Source organism: Meleagris gallopavo, chromosome 1 (genome assembly GCF_000146605.3).
Source record: "Meleagris gallopavo isolate NT-WF06-2002-E0010 breed Aviagen turkey brand Nicholas breeding stock chromosome 1, Turkey_5.1, whole genome shotgun sequence".
NCBI classification, from domain to species: domain Eukaryota; kingdom Metazoa; phylum Chordata; class Aves; order Galliformes; family Phasianidae; genus Meleagris; species Meleagris gallopavo.
In genome coordinates, this window is record NC_015011.2 from 7333903 (window position 1) to 7349382 (window position 15480).

Genomic DNA, 15480 nt, shown 5'->3' on the forward strand with positions numbered 1-15480 from the left:
GGGGGAAGCAAGATCAAAGCATGGCTATTGAGCATTTTTCAGTGTTAGCAAACCTTGTCTCTACTAGACTGCAGTGCACTCTCAGAACTGTCTGGTTATTTCCCTGTGAACCTGCATTGATTTTCTTGCAGATTGCATTAGTTCCAGTCACAAAAGAAATTGTGTCTGTTCTACAGATAATGCAAACCTACAGGCAGTGGTTTCCTGAAGGCTACTTTGTCATGTCAAATGCAGGAAGTCATACACAACTGGGAGCACCACATGGCCTTCTGGAAAGTTTTTCCACATTAAAGGTACTAAAGAGGTGATACCAATGAGCCCTGGGGGTTTCCGTAAATATAAAGTGTACTATACTATATCATCTGTTGCCTTCTCAAATTTATTCATACTTAGTAAAAAATACCCTTACAGTAGAATTCAATTTGTATGGATGTTTAACTATCAGGGTATGTAAAATGCCAGGGATCACATTATATCTAGAGACAGAATTCTGGTAAATTGTTGAAACATCCTCATCCACCTGAGACAGGGCATCTCTTTGTAAAGCTGGTTAAATTGGCTCTTTTCACAGATTCACAGAATCATAGAGTCATTAATGTTGGAAAAGATCACTAAGTTCATCTAGTCCAACCATGAACCTATCCTCACTGTGCCCACTAACCACGTCCCTCAGTGCTTCCCTTTACTTGAACAGGGATGGTGATTCCACCACACCCCTGGGCAGCCTGTGCCAATGCCTCACCACTCTTTCTGAGAAGAGATTTGCTAATATCCAACCTGAACCTTTTGCCCTCGGCTTCAGTACTGTGCTCCGTTGCCATTATTACATCTGACTCCCACAGCGTCATTGTGTTGTTAAGAACACTCTTTGTTTCTTCAACTTTTTCCTTTTTGTTCCTCTTTTCTCTCTTCTCATTCTTTTTATTCCTTCTTTCCATCCCATTACTTCCCCAGGACTTGAATGGTTCGCAAGAAGGGCTGAACCCACCTATGAGTAAATAACAGAATGATCCTCATGTCTCAAAATTGAAGGCAGCATCTTCCCCTGCTCCCTTCAGCTGTTCATGACAGTCAGGGAACAAGGGGTTAATAGGCTGCTTCTGCTGTTCCCATCACCTCCACACTGACGTTATTGTCGGAAGTACCCAGCTGAAACAAGCTGTTGTTTTTTCTCAGATAATTTCTCACCCCGATTTGCATAGGGGCAGCGCTACTTTGAGGGGTGGGCTCAGCCCCCAGCTCTGTTGGAGCATCATGCCAAAATCCTTTCTGAAGGCAGCCTGCAAAGGGCTTGGTACTGGGCAAATACGTCCAAAGCACAACCCATTCCCCAGAGCTGCAAGGCAAGGCACACACTGGGAGAAGAGGTGGACTATCCCATTATCCAAATAGGAATCACAGAATGACTTGGGTGAGAAAGGATCTCAGAGTTCCAACAAGAAGCGTGGCTAGCCCTAGGATGATTGTATAAGGTTGTGGTATAGATTTTTGAAATGTTGTCTTCTGCTTTATAGTCCTACGCTTCCTCTCATCTTTAAAGGTCTAAATTTTGACACCTGCATCTTTGGAAGGGCCCACCAGCTCTCTTTTCACCCTGCTCACTAAAAGGTTGCTGGATCTCCCTCTTCCCATCACCTCTTAGAAGGGGGCCAAATGTTATTGCTCAGAGCAAGGCTATAACCTCTACATTACAGAACTTTAAAATGAGAAGAATCAAGTAGATTCCTCACCTAAAAGCCTCTGAAAGCTGTGAAGAGCAGCTTTTAGGCTCCCTGCTGTATCCTGAAGGTCTGATCAGGGCTATGAGGCTGAAACATACAGCGGCTGTGCAAGCAGTGCTAATTTTAAGCTGAACAGAATGATTCCTGGTCCAGCAAATATAATATAAGCTTGAAATACCTGACTGGCTCTCATGGGAGGGAGCAACAAGACAATCATGATTCAACTGTAGGATAAACAAGAAAATTCAAATCTACATCTGACATAGGATCCATAAATCAACCGCTGGTGCCAAAGTATTATGGCAAATAATATTTCATCTCCTCTACTGATCTGACAGCTGTGTGGCTGCTTGTAGGAAAGACAGTCACCCACGTTTTAACTTTTTTGGCCGGTATCTAAGCATTGCTCCAATGTGGGCCTTGGGTTAAACTTGCAAATTTTGCAAGTTTGAAAGGGAAAAGGGAGAAATTATTCCTAGAAGACAAATAGAACGCAGTGAAAATGGCATGCCACCTAATGAAGTAATTTAAATGCAAATGAGGAAAAGGTATGTGAAAAGTGCTGGAATTATTTTATAAAGAAGAAAAGTTTGCCATTGATCAAAATATGATGTGATTCCAGGGTAATCCCTTTTGATGCTAATTTTCAGACAAGAGGTAAATTTATTTTCAGGGCTTTTTTTTAAGACTGAGGTGTCAATGGCCTAAGAATGAGGGCTTTAGGCTGAGGTGTCTGACAGCCTTAAGGACTGCAGTGGGAAGAAAAACTCAGTAGTTGATTTGGGATGAAAAATTCATATATTCCCTGAGGAAGAAGCAGCCCAGTACCCTTCTCAACCTGTATCACAGATGTCATCATTAAAGCTGGCATTGCTCAATACACTTTGATTTGATTTGCATAGAGCTCCCATCAGTTTTTTCAGAGGGATTTTACCAGGTTTTCCTTTTCTCCTTTAATCCAGAAGACCATTAAGAAACACTATATGATCTGGAGAATCCTGCTTGAGAAGGACAGGAAATCACAGCATGTAAAAGAAGATCAAATGTAACAACTCCTCTTGCAGGGGAAGCTAAGCAGTTAGGAGACGACATGAGGCTATCACCACAATAAAAAATCAAAGGAGTGTTAAGATCACGGCTGTACTTGCAGGCACACACATTGCATGTGGCTCTGAGAGTGCCTTGGTGACACATCTCCTCGGGGAACCTATAAAGGGGTTTCTTGCTTTCTTTGTCCCGCTCTATGGAGGTTCCCTAACCCACTTTAAAGACAGTGTTGTGAATGGTAAGCAGGCTGAGGAAAGGGCAGGGCTGCTGGGTTCTCACAAAACAAGTGAACAGCCCTTTTGTGTGACAGAAGACAGAAGACAGAAGGATACACATTGTGTCCATGTTTGGATCATGCTGAATTGATATTTTTTAATAACTGCTGAGTCTTATGCGCCATGCAGTGTCGCTCCCCATAGCACAGGTTGGTGGGAGGGGGAAGGGAGACTTTGTGCTCTCCAGGGTATAGCTGGAGACTCCACCGTAAGCCTGGAAGCTTGGTTGCCATTGAATCCGACAAAAGATGCGGGATGCTGGTGTTGCCCCTGGCAACCGTTGCTAAGAGACTCCTGCTGGCATACAGAAGGATTGAAATCGCTGCAGATTATGGCCCTATTTATCATAGTTGTATGAATAGTCTTGTTAAGGGAATGCATGACATATAAATTTAGAGCGCGCATGATAGAAATGTAACGCGCACATCGCAAAGGAGATGGTGTTACAGCGGGTATTTGTGCCTCGTAAGTCGTTGTCTCCATCCGTGCTTCCCCCTCACTGCTTCCGTAGGGAGAACGTTAAAACTTTCGGGAGTCTATGAATTATAAAGCAGTGAGTAACTGCTAAACAAATCGGCTTTTACAGAAGAGTCTGGCAGGGGATGAGGGATACTGGCAAAGTGGGCTCAATGCTTTGATTAGGTAGCAGCCAGGGATGTGCTCTGTTGGCCCAATTTCACTGCCAGTTGCTGTGATTTAGGAGAGGAGCGAGTTCCTTAGCGTCAGCATTGAGTCTGGAGGATCCCGCCGCCACGAGACTGAGTCTTAACTGGCCACAAAATGAATGGCTTCTTTTCATCATTAGATCACTTTATTAGTAAATTGCTGTAGACCTCCTGATATAATTCACTTCCTGGGGTGAAAAGGGTTTATGCCAATACTTGTTTTGTGTTTAATGGATTCATTATGCTTTTCATCATAAAATTCATCAATGTTAATTGAACGGATTAGCTAAATGTAATTAGAAGAGGGATATGTCAGGGAGAGGGAGTGCATCTCTGCATCTCCACTTTCTCCTCCAGCTCTTTGCTTTAACTACTGTCTGAATGTTAATTTCCTACTTCCTATTACCCTTTCCAATCTGGCTAATCAATATAATCTCTGCATTCACATCAGGGCTCGTATGTTATGTTAGACTGCAGGTTAATTCAGGACCAAAAGAAACATTATCACCTTTGGAACGCCTTTTTTTTTTTTCTGGTGATGATGAGGGATTTTTTTGTTGCCCCAAATGCTTTATTTAGCATAGGGCTTCTTGATTAGAAAACAATGCCAACTTGACAGAAATGACCATGCAACCCAATTACTTCCTTCTTAGTTGTGCAACGCTTGTTAGTGCACCTGATAATGATAATCAGTTGCAGCCCTTGCTGGGCAGACGTTAGGGGTAGAGTGCCAAGTGCAGTTGCTGAGTGGTCTTTTTTTGTCTGGCTATAAGTAAATTAAGCAGTGATTAGGTTTCTCTAGCTCCTTTTCCTGTAGATAAGATATTTTAAGCTGTGGTGGCTGCCTCAGGGAGAAATGTCATACCTGCCTTTCTGCTTTCTTTACATCAAGGATGCATTTATACCACATATTTACAGGTCAATAAACAGCTACAAGGGAATTTTTTCAGCTGTGAGATGTAAAAGTAATGGAACTTTCATCCTCAAGGAGCATTAATGCTTCTTAATAGGCTGAACCCGGTTGTTTCAAATCTCAATTACATTGACTTCAAGATAGGAAGGAAGATCTCAGATCAATTTTTGCAAGGCAAAGAGCGCAGTCAGAAGACCCTTGGGCTAGATTCAGTAATGAAATTAAGTGCTTAAAATGTGATTGCTGCAGCTGCCAAAGACCTTTGCAATGGGAGTGTTAAGATGCCTCCAAACTTAAAGACTTTAAACAGTAACTGAGTGGGGTAATCGGATGGACTGCTTTGAAGGAGGGGCTGTGGTAGCACAGTGGCTGAGAGTCTGATCCTGCATCTGTGTCCTCTGAAGACCTGGCTCCTTACATCAGGTGAGGCTTCCTGGGACATGAGGCCATTGTAGGGGAATGTTGAATCCCTTTGGTCTGTTCTGCTGGGTCAGGGGTCAGCATGTGTCACAGGCATGGGCGTACAAGTCAGTGACAGAGCCATCAGCATGTCTGCTCCACGTGCCTCTCTCTGCACAAGTGGATGACAGTGGGATCTGTAGAGATTGAATGGGGCTGGCCCAGGTTCCTCTGATGCACACAAAACAACATTTGAAAAAAAGAGGTTATAGCTGTTGCAGGATAGGGTTTAAATACTGGATCTGGTTTCTTTGGCTTGGCAATGTGTTCATCTCCTACCGTGGAGTTCAGGGCCATAGTAGCTGGTGAATTCACTTGCCCATCCCTTAAGAATTGTTTGTAGAGGAACACAATCATTTCATGATGCATGTTCTCCAGATAGACTATAGCTTCTTTTCTAATCATACCTCTGTCCAGGAGGAGGGATGTGCCTGGCATGACTGAGGGGCACCACTACTCTGAGCTGCCTGCTCAGAGAAGAAGGGCAGCATCAGAGCTTGCACCACCTCCAGATGATGTTAACAAGCATCACCCAGTCATTATAGCAAAGATACAGGTCTGCCTGGGAGGGTGGGAGAGAACTCATCATAGAATTGTTGGAGTTGGAAGGGACCCTTAAAGCCATCTAATCCAATTCCCCTGTAATGAACAGGGATACCTGCAGCTAGATCAGGTTGCTCAGAGCTCCATTCATCCTGGCCTTGAGTGTCTTCAGGGATGGGCCATCCACCACCTCTCTGGGCAATCTGCACCCTTACTGTAAAAAACCTCTTCTTTATACCCAGCCTAAGTCCCAATATCTGTCACAACAAGAGCACAAGGAGTGCTAAGTTTGGCAGAGCAGCAGAGCAGTGCTGGAACAGGCTCAGTTCAGCAGTGATTTATATAGTACAAAGTCTCTGTATCAGAAACCTCCCCATCCATATCCACAAATGTTGTCTCTGGATGAAACACTGCTTTAACCCACCCTCAAGTGAGAAGGTGGCTGAGGAATATGAGATGGAATTTGTCTACAAGGAAGTGCCTATATGCACCTATATTTGATTTCAAATACCTATTTACAACCACCCCTTTTTTCCACCATCACCTGATTTTCTATAGAAAGAGCAAAGTTTCATGTAACACCTCCACTGTGAGTGAGTGGGGGCACTGTTACTGTCAGAACCAAACAAAAATCTCATAGAAAAAGTGACATGGTGCCACAATCTTCTTTCTAACCATCAGTCAGTTCCTGTGCGTTGTAGCTGCAGCTGCTTAGTGTAGGAATACTGCTTCCATCCTAAGATATGTCTGGGGATACTGCCACACCACGCACACAGTTTGGTTCATGTTTGGAAAGTGTGCTGGATCCGCCAAGGGAGGATGCTGGTAACCAATCTGATGAGAAGCCCACAGAGGGAGCTGTGACACCAGCAGTTCCCCATGGGGCTCTGTGAACCAGGAGCAGCCCCTTCCCATCCTGCACCTGCAGCCCTATATTGGCTCTATTGCTCTTTGGGGGACTCTGGTGCTTGTCTATGAAATGGGTGATGGGTTTCATAAAGTTAGGAGGAAACAGATTAACACATGCAGGCCTGGTCTCTCACTGCCTGCACTGGGTGTCTATAGGGGCAGCTCTTGAAGTGCCTCCTCATCCTGATGGGCAGTTTATAGGGTATGAGGGTGAGGGTGTGTCACCCCAAAATGTCTATTAAGGCCAGAACACATACAGCAACAAGCGAGCAGCAGGGTCTTCTGCCTTCTGACCTTGTTATCATGGATCATAGAACCATCAAGATTCGAAAGGACCAGCAAGGCCATCTAGTCCAAGTGTCAACCCATCACCACCATGCCCACTGACCATGCCCTTATTTTAGCTTGGAGAAGAGAAGGCTCAAGGGAGATCTCATTGTGGCCTTCAGTATTTGAAGGGAGCGTATAAACAGGAGGGGGAATGGCTCTTTACAAGTGTGGATAGTAATAGGACAAGGGGGAATGGTCTGAAACTGAGACAAGGAAGGTTTAGGTTAGATATTAGGAGGAAGTTTTTCTACACAGAGGGTGGTGACGCACTGGAACAGGATGCCCAAGGAGGTTGTGGATGCCCCATCCCTGGAGGCATTCAAGGCCGGGCTGGATGTGGCTCTGGGCAGACTGGTCTGCTGGTTGGCGACCTGCACATAGCAGGGGGGTTGAAACTAGATGATCACTATGGTCCTTTTCAACCCAGGCCATTCTATGATTATATGAGCTTCACCCCTACAAGCTTGTTTCAACAAGCTTATAATTGGGAAAAGTTTATTTACCTCCATCAAAAAATGTGTTGCAATTCTGTGTTGAGAAGAACTGTGCAAAAGGTAGTTCTTTATGTTTGGAATCTGTTCATGGGAACCTTTAATTTAAAATTTCATTGCAGATGCTCTGTACCAAACTCTTCTCAGTCTGTCTTTCTTGATCTATTTTTGGTGTTTATTGAACCAGATTGAAGAGTGAAATTGATAACTTTTATCACTGGATTTATGGTGTGATACTTGAGAAGATAAAATATGCCATGCTTATTGTAAATACACATTATTGAGAATTGTATCAACGCTTGTTTTATGTTTATTGACATTGCATTTAAACTGGCTATTTGAGTACTGTGTCTCACTTGACCAAGCTTAACTTTGTTTCTAGGTCACAGAAATTACTTGCCCTGATAAAAGGTAAAGGGGGGAATTCCTATTTTAAACACAAAATAATTATAGTTTAATTTTTTGAGATATGCACATTGATGCTTACAAGCCTTAATATCTGCCCAGTCCGCTGGGGAGTCATTTTGACTTTGAAGTGCAGAATTGTTTTCATTTTTAATAATGAGATCTTTCTAAAGTGAGGCTTAATGGAGGCTTGTTGATAATTATTCTGCCTCATTGACAAAGATCCCAAACACACAAGAGTTTCAAATGATTTCACAGCTGATTTATATGCATAAAGCATAATTAGGATTCTGTAATTTCCTCACCAGTTTGGTTCTCATTTGTATATAGAAAAATGTCACTTACTTAGAAGAACTTTTATACTTTGTTGTTTGACCCACACCAAACAATCAAATATGAGTTGTAAGCAAAAAAAAAACAAGCAAAACTATGAATAAAATACTTCACACTATTACTGAGCACTATTCAAATACAACTCCATGTGAGTACTATTCAAATACAACTCCATGAGAAGGGAAGATGCTGTTACCACCATTTTACAGATGAGAAGCTGCACTACAGGAGAGTTTAAGGTCAAAAGTGTCCACTCAATTTAGCTACATTATTGGAAACACCTAGAACTTGATTTTTCAAAACACTGTACAGCATGATATATATGCGAAGCATTACTAAAATAGATTCCTGTGCTCAGTATTATGCCAGAACAAATTCCAGACTTTCCTGTTGATTTCAGCCCGGAGAAAGAGGAAAGTAAGTAGTGAAGAGTCCAGTGCCACGCAGGGAGATGTACAGGCAGCGTCCACGTGTCCCCAGGGTGCTCAACATACTTAACATCACTGATTGTTTGTGTCATGGTCAGGGAAATGGTGCTTAGCTGAAAGGAGTTGGACTCGATGACCTTTATGTCCCCCTCCCGAATCAGGATATTTTATGATTCTATGAAAATTGAGGTTATCATGGAAAAGGGTTATGGGAACAGATTTACATATTTGGGAGAAAAGTGTAAATAATCGAGGTAGGCATCTGTGAAAATTTTAGTTTATTTTATTTTCCATTGTGAACTGTTGTTTTTTGTTGTTGTTGCTTTGCTTGGAATTTTTTTGCCATTTCTAGCAAAGTTTAAAAACAAGCTGGAGTGGCCAAGTGAAGGAAGGAGTATTTGAACTATCCGAAGAAACATTTAGGGAACCTGTATCTCCATCCTGTGCCAGGATGGAAAAAAACCAGATTCTGAACTTTTGTAAGATAGAGCAGCCTTTCTTCAGCTCTGTATATAACTCCCTTCAACAATACTTTTCTTTCTCCACATATTTCTCTGGCACAATCTCTGTGGACTTGCCAGGCTCAGTAGTCCTGCAGCATCACCCTCCCAGATTACTCAGCTTCAATTCATCCTCAGCGATCGACCATCCTGCATCTTAAAGGAAGCAACAGTCCTCCAGGGAGAAAAAAACATACGTGAACGTATAATGAAAGCATGTTTCATAATAAATAAGTACCAGGTGTGGAACTTAGCCTGACTAATTTAAGCTCCCAATTTGTATCTATAATTAAGTGCCTAGCAACCTCATCCTGGGAAGGGAGGCTGAACACCCTTTTAATGATCAGTTGAAAGGTAGGTGCCGTTGGATGTCTCCAGGGGGAGATGTGAACCACCTTTCCCTGCATTAAAGCATGGTTTTCCTTTGAGCAGTTTGCAGTTTGGTCTCCTTGGCTGGAAACCTTATTGGGCCAAGAATCCAATTATTAGTGATGAGGCTACCAGTGATGTGCTGTTCAAAGCTGCACCAAAATCCCATCTGTGGTGAGATGTCCCCATGTAGGGACATGGTTAGTGGGCATGATCATGATGGGTTGATGGTTGGACTAGATGATCTTAGTGGTCTTTTCCAACCTTAATGATTCTATGAAGACACCAAGCTCTTATATCCCAATGTTGGGCTCAGCCACCCAGCCTGGGAAAGTACACCTAATCCATTTCCATCAGTCATCATTAAAAACCACAAGAAAGCAGGCATTTATGATAAGAAAATAGGTATGATCTGAATTGTAACAGGATATGCAAGAGCTGCACATTTGTTTGTCTGTTCTTAGAAAAGATGCAGGAAAGGTCTCGATGTGTTCACATCTGTGATTCCTGCCCTAAAGTGCACCAGTTAGACAGCGCGCGAAGAGACATAAGTGATGACCCTTTCTCTGCTATGTCTGACTCAGTGGCATTTCCCTCTTTCTTAGAGGCAGATAGAATTAATTTTTCCATCACTCTCCACTGTGGGTCCCTTGTGGGTGTAGACAGACCACTGAATTTTGGGTTTTGTTACACAGCCTGTTTGACATCTGGGGTCAGATGTGGACCATGATCGGAGTGAAATTGAATTTTTCTTCTGGATTACCACTTTCTTCTTTTTCTGCAGATCTCAATTGCATTCAAGTTGTGTTTCTACCAAGGTTCATACAGAGTCTAACACTGCATCTACAATGACTGTACTTCCACTTGCAGACATATGAAGTACCATATGAGAAAGAGTCAATTTAAAGTTTGCACTATAATGGAGTATCAACTCCATACACTCAAAATCATGAGTCACTTTCCTTCTCTAACGATATCAGTTTAAAAAATATATTACTAAGAAGGTTTTTAGGTTTTGGTTTTTTGTTTTGTTTTTGTCTTGTTTTGCTTATTTTTTTCCTCAGATTTTTGGAAGTTCACATTTGAAACCTTATTCTTCAAGATCAAAGGTTGGGAACTACAATCCCACTTCTCCCAGAGCTGAGGTTATGAAAAAATAAAAGAGTCATGGAGGCGATGTGTCAAAAATAAGTGCAATTCCTTACTGCTTTCACCAAAGAAAATGTCTAATTTGTGCTACATGTAGCCCACACTCTCTTTATGCTACTCTGTTCCGTAACAGACCATATGGAGCTATCACAGCTGTGTAGGGCAAAGGAAAGCTCTCAACTCCACAGCAAGTTTTACACTACCACATATTCTAGCCTGAATCCCTATTCTCCAGCCCATACTTATTCTAGTTCTTCAGGTACTGAATTTGCCATTTATTTTTTCTGTTCACCGGTCAAGAATACTTCCAACCTTCCAGGTTGACATTCAGACCTGATGGTTTAATCCAACCTCTGAAGCCTTTGGAAAGTTCTTGCTCACATTAAATGTTAAATAATGTGAGGAAAGGGAGCAATTGTGCACCACTTTGTTAATAACTGGGAAAAAATATCAGAGAAGTGCAGTAAAAAATGATTTTAACATTTGCTAGCCTATGAATCTGGGGTCCTGCCATGCTGAGCTCATGAACACCTCTTGTGCAACTCTTAGGCTGATCTATGGATTCATACGTAGAAATCATAGATTCATAGGCTACTCATGTTGGAATAGATCTGCACAAATTACAGAATCATGATCAAGGATCACCAAGCCCAACTTCTGACTTCACACAAGACCACCCAAAATTCAAATCCTATGTCCGGAGCACAGTCCAAATGGAGCTTGAACTTCAGTGTGGGGTCATCACCATAGCTCTGAGGAGTCTTTATGTTGTCTTTTATTATTGCACATGTGCTTTGACTTAGAAGAGCTGGGATTCTTTTCTCCGCACAAGGCAAAAATTGTCTTGAACTTAAAACATTTCATAATGTCACTCTATCACACAAATAAAGGAATTTATGGTGGAATCAACGTGCTTGATGTCTTTGGCCATGTTTCCCTGGCAAATTGTGTGGCACAACAGCAGCAAATCTTAGTGAAACAGTTAGTGTTGGGACCCTTCTAACACACTGGCTGCTTCCAGATGTTGATATAGGTCTTGGCACCTCTGTACAATTCTCCTTATGGTCCTTCAAGATGATTTTGAGTGATCATAGAATCATAGAATCATAGAATGGCTTAGGTTGGAAGGGACCATAAAGTCCATCCTGCTCCAACCTCTGCCATGGGCTGGTTGCCCCCCACCAGCTCAGGCTGCCCAGGGCTCATCCAACTTGGCCTTGAGCACCTCCAGGAATGGGGCACCCGCAGCTTCTCTGGGCACCTGTACCAGTGAAGAATTTCTTCCCAACATCTAACCTAAATTTCTCCAGTTTTAGTTCAAAGCCGCTCCTCCTTGTCCTATCACTATCAGACCGTGTAAAATGTTCTCTAAATGTAGGCTCCCTTCAATGAGTTCTTCCCAGACCCTTCTCCAAGCTGAACAAGCCCAAGTGATCTTCCAGAATAATAGAAAAGAGGAAGACCTGTCATTGCATGTTTGCTTTTCTAACTAAACATAGACACACTCCGAGAAGTGTAATTAGGGCAATTTAAAGTTGCCCTTGCTGTTGTTGTGCTCTACCTCTCAAACCCAGACGCCTTCACAAATCATGTGAATGCACCTAGACAATCTCAGTCAGGCTGAATAACCTTTTACCCCATAGCAATCCTGACTTACTCAGGAGTTACTTTTAATCACACGTGGTGCCTTTCACTGCAAGTGATCCATGCAGCCCCAAAAATCAACAGGCATCAGTCATCCACAAACCACTCACATACACATGACCTCCTGCTCCCTGAAGAACGGTCGATATTTAAAGCAATCCCACAATATCCAGTGGTACAGCTGAGGTCAGATCAGGCTGGCCCTTGCTAATGCACTGTGTCAGTATTTCTTTAGTGACCTCATCAGTTCTCTCAGAATTACCTTCCTTTAAAAGATGCCATGCCTGTCTCCTTATGAAGAAAACCTTCTGGATGGGGGTTGATCTCATGTGTTACGGCATCTGCAGAGACACAATATCACGGAATAGGCAGTCTGACCTCTTTAACTCAAAGAGATTTAGTTCTGAAGCTTAATGACACTTTAATTGCTACCTGTCCTTTAAGGGAGGGAATTACAGCCATTCTGGGACTGTGGGCTCCTGAATGGCTTGGGAGGGAAACACGATGAGAAGTCAATGTTCAGAAACACTGAAAACATCTGCAAGCATCCAAGTTGAGATTCCAGTTCTTCTGGGAGAATGAGGGATCAGAGACCAATGCACAAATTCAATGCTGCAGTAGCAAAAGTAAGCAATTTGCACTGAGCTTATTTTATTCACCGGAGACTGTAGTGTGTGTGTTTTTAAATAAAACATGATCGCGTTTCCTCAGTTTTGGTTTTGCATACTTTAAACCAAACTTTAAAGGTTTCATCAGCTGGATTGACTCTCAGACTTTGGCATTTTAACTGCACTAAATAAACTCTCTCGAACTTTCTTAAATATCAGTGCAAGAAATACTCAAAAAGCTTAATTTCCTATCAATACCACATTTCCACAGAATTCCAAGTTGGCATTTTAATTTCACTATCACATATTTCAAGCTGCCGAACTCCACATATAAAGTTTCATAGGGTTAGTTTGAAGAGGATTTGGTCTCTTTTCTTGTAACCTTCCGTTTGTTTTTGTTTTGTTTTATATTTATGCATCAATTTTCATTGTTTTCCTTGCAAGAGAGAGACATTTCTGCCTACAAAAGTGAACATCCTACTTTCTGATGCTTCCAGAAAAAAGAAAATACAAAATGCTGTGGGATCTGCAGATGAAAGTTGGCAGTTCTCAAATAGCATGAAATGACTGTAGTTTAGCCTCCTTTCTCTCCATCTTTACTCATTTAACAGCCCTCCCTTAGAGTCAAGCATTACCTCTTTCTTTTTCTAATATTCCTGTGACACTTTTGATCTCCGCTTGACAAGTGCAATCAAACCATAGAGCTGAACTGAGCTGGCAAATTAAGGTACTTAAGACATGAGTTGATTTCAGAAAACAGACGGGATTTTGTGCAACTTTCAGACAAAACCACCAAACAACCTGAAATTCACACACTGCTGCCACCAATGTTGCAAGAATATTAGAGAAGAATGTGGTTGTGGGAAAGGAAGCAAACTGCTGCACTCACGTGTCTGTCCGCATATTATTTCATTCTTCCCCCCCCTCCAGGAAACAATCCAGAATTATTTAATTACTGCTGTTCACGTATTCACAAGAGAGAGTCTTTGTGAAATCACACAGCTTCATACCTTCTCCCACAATACCCGGTGAAGAAATAGTTACACAAAGTGGCCATTTCCTATTGCATGCAGGCATCCGCCCTGGGGAACTGCCAGCTGCTGAGGTGCTACAAAGCACAGCCTCCACCCAGCATGGCATCCCCATGGATTCGAGCGCAGCTCTGGCCCCACATCACCATGAAGAGTTTCTGTAAATCCTCATGTTCAAGTCAGCATCTATTAGACCACAGTCAAAAATTCGCTCTTTCAAATCTTCCATGGATGGCTTCTGAGGTCTATGGACTTTGGATCTGCTTAGCAGAGATCGTATGAGTTGCTAGCTCCTCCAAATAGCTTCAGACTCCGAAGAGTGACATTGCCTTGGAAGGAGTCCCCTCCCCTGGGGCTGATGTGGAGACAAAACTTACATAGAATGACATAGTCACAGAATCATAGAATCATAGGATCATTAAGGTTGGAAAAGACCACTGAGATCATCCAGTCCAGCCATCAACCCATCCCCATCATGTGCACTAAATCATACCCTTCCATTTCACATCTACATGTATCATGAACACCTCCAGGGATGGTGACTCCACCACCTCTCTGGGAAGCTCATTCCAGTGCCTCTCCACTCTTTCTGAGAAGAATTTTTTCTTAATACCCAACCTGAACCTCCCCACACACAACTCGAGGCTATTCCCTCTCATCCTATCACTGTTACCTAGTAGAAGAGACCAAGCCCCACCTTGCTTGTACAAAGATTCTAGGTGTGATTTCACCAAGTGACTCTGCCCATGTTACCTAAGCACACTGTAGTCATGGCTCCTTCTGTAAGGATCTGGGAAACAGCCTTGGCTAATCTTTGAATTCCTCACAGATGAAGGATTCTCACGTGAACATCAGGACAGCTCAAGGCACCTGTAAAGAGATTCAGGGCACTGAAGGTGGAAACTGCTGGGTAAATTGTGCCCTTGGTATCAGGCAGTGTGAGCCATGGAGTGATTCAGCGCAGATCCATAATGTCATCCATTTAAGCAGACTTGTTCGAGCAAAGTGGCTTGATGATTTGGGGTAATGTTTTGTGCACTGCAAATGTTAAATGACCCCTGATAAGTAAAGAAAGTCTATTAACAGGCTGTTCTGGAAGCAATCAGGCTTAATTATCTGAAAATATAGGTTTTTGCCAGAGCATAAAAACTTGTTATTTATTTTTTTTAATTTTGAAAACATCTGTAGGCTAAGTGTATTTGAATATGCATTTGTATATTTATATGCACATATATGTGATGATTATGCAGTGAGTGTGGACATTTGCTATTCATTTCTACTGTTTCCTCCTTTCTGGCCCTGGTTGGGTTTTCTGGCTGCTGCAGTTAAATGCTTGGTGTCAGCAAAATGCATATTCTTTCTTTGCCTTTTTTTTTGGCTTTTGAAGGAAGATTTGTTCTCTCCCTCCCAAAACAAAATCCTCACCCACAACTGACTTGAGAAGTCCTTTGATGTCTGCTTACTCAGTACACAGATACAGAGCTCTAGATCTCAACCTTCTTCCATTTCCCAGCTCAAGCATTAATTTAATAACACTTAGTAAGAGGGCAGAGTTGAATGTCACTTCTAATCATTCATCAGACCATAATGAATTGCATATATTATATTAACACACTCATGTTTTTATTTCACTGTGATCATCTTTTTTTTTTTTCTTTTT

The 15480-nt window shown here is 42.3% G+C and overlaps 1 long non-coding RNA gene across 1 annotated transcript; it reads left to right on the plus strand.

Annotated features, from left to right (window-relative positions):
• The first annotated feature begins 3327 nt into the window (after window positions 1-3327).
• LOC109368927 lies at window positions 3328-9261 on the plus strand. Its single transcript, XR_002117430.1, has 3 exons — window positions 3328-3508; window positions 4871-5044; window positions 9101-9261. It is a non-coding gene; the product is annotated as an uncharacterized LOC109368927 (long non-coding RNA).
• Window positions 9262-15480: the final 6219 nt, after the last annotated feature.